The sequence below is a fragment of the Coregonus clupeaformis genome, unplaced genomic scaffold (genome assembly GCF_020615455.1).
Source record: "Coregonus clupeaformis isolate EN_2021a unplaced genomic scaffold, ASM2061545v1 scaf0056, whole genome shotgun sequence".
Lineage (NCBI taxonomy): Eukaryota > Metazoa > Chordata > Actinopteri > Salmoniformes > Salmonidae > Coregonus > Coregonus clupeaformis.
In genome coordinates this window covers 160,761-162,719 of record NW_025533511.1, presented here as the reverse complement: position 1 = coordinate 162,719, position 1,959 = coordinate 160,761, and the positions used below count along the sequence as shown (strand labels likewise).

The 1,959-nt window shown below is 39.6% G+C and overlaps 1 non-coding gene across 1 annotated transcript; it reads left to right on the top strand.

The window, feature by feature from the left end:
* Positions 1 to 224: 224 nt before the first annotated feature.
* Positions 225 to 299, top strand: trnaa-cgc. The gene has a single exon. It is a non-coding gene; the product is annotated as a tRNA-Ala (tRNA).
* The last annotated feature ends 1,660 nt before the right edge of the window (positions 300 to 1,959 follow it).

The window sequence follows — 1,959 nt, the reverse complement described above, 5'->3', positions numbered from 1 at the left end:
CATAGTCACTTTAACTCTTCCCACATGTACATATTACCTCAATTACCTCGACTAACCTGTGCCCCCGCACATTGACTCTGTACCGGTACCCCCTGTATATAGCCTCACTACTGTTATTTTATTTTACTGCTGCTCTTTAATTTTAATTTTTAATTTTTTTCTTATCAATTTTTTACTGAACACTTATTTTTCTTAAAACTGCATTGTTGGTTAAGGGTTTGTAAGCCCTCCTGTAGCTCAGTTGGTAGAGCATGGTGCTCGCAACGCCAGGGTTGTGGGTTAAATTCCCACGGGGGGCCAGTATGAAATAAGTATGCACTCTGTAAAATGTAAGTAAGCTTTTTCACTGTAAGGTTTACACCTGTTGTATTCGGCGCATATGGCAAATAAAATGTGATTTAATTTGATTTCCAAACTGTATTAAGGCTTTTCCCGATGACACAAACATGTGAGAAGACAATAGGGAGACACTATTGACGATGATGATGATGATGATGATATTGATGATGAATGGATACAGATATGTTTGAATGCCCAGTTATGTTCATATAATATAAGACATAAATTACTGCAGTTTAAGACCATCCATAGTAGGTAGTATATGCCAGTGAAACTGAATATCAAGCACACAGAAATTTAATTCATCTGCTGGAGGTGTAAAACACAAAAGGAGACATATGTTATGGTCTTGTGAAGGCTGGCTGAATTCTGGCAAAAAAGTATGTTATTTTATCTCAGCTTCTCCCTTCTCCCTGTTTTTGTTTGCTCGGAAATGTTGATACTGGAGACTGTTATCAGAAGAAACTGTGTAACCTAGCATTTATAGCAGCTAAGAAATGCATTGCCATTCATTCGAAGGTTGGTTGTCCTCCCACAATGTCACAATGGATGGAATAAATGTCAAGTTGGGCTCCCGAGTGGCGCAGTGGTCTAAGGCACTGCATCTCAGTGCTTGAAGCGTCACTACAGACCCCCTGGTTTGATTCCAGGCTGTATCACAACCGGCCGTGATTGGGAGTCCCATAGGGCGGCGCACAATTGGCCCAGCGTCGACAGGTTTTGGCCGGTGTAGGCCGTCATTGTAAATAATTTGTTTTTAACTGACTTGCCTAGTTAAATAAAGGTATAACAAATCAAAATAAAGTTATGTATCGCTAGATTTGATATATTACAATATTAAGGGTATAGTGTGCAACTTTCATAAGGTCTGGATGCCTTATATGGAATACTGTACGACAAAAGGAGTCAGTATTGAAAACATGCCCACATCAAGGGAGATACCTATTTAGGCAATCCTTAGTTACTGGGCTGCTCAGTCCTGGCCCTGGGGGTCTGCCATATTGTTGGATGTCACTCTGGCCTTGGCCTAACACACCTGAAACCAATCATGAATGTTTCACGAAGATCCAAAAACTGATTGGGGTGTTTTGGGTTGGGGTGCTGCAGGGCGGTGGACCCCTAGGGGCAGGACGGGGAGATCCAGCTATATTGTGTGCAAGTAAAAAGAGCTCTACAGTACTATTAGTCCTATGATATGAATTACAGTGCCCTCCGTAATTATTGGGTAAGTGAAGCATTGTTTCTTCTTTTGGCTCTATATTCCAAAAGTTTGGATTTTAAATCAAACAATGACTATGAAGTTGAAGTGCAGACTGTCAGCTTTAATTTGATGGTATTCATATCCATATCGGGTGAACCGTTTAGATCACAGCACTTTTTGTACATAGGGGAGCAAAAGGATTGGGACTAATTCATTTGTATTAAAGTAGTAAAAAAGGTAAGTATTTGGACCCATATTCATAGCAAGCAATGACTACATCAAGCTTGTGACTACAAACTTGTTGGATACATTTGCTGTTTGTTTTGGTTGTATTTCAGATAATATTGTGCCCAGTAGAAATGACTGGTAAATAATGTATTGTGATATTTTGGAGTCACTTTTATTGTAAATAAGAATGA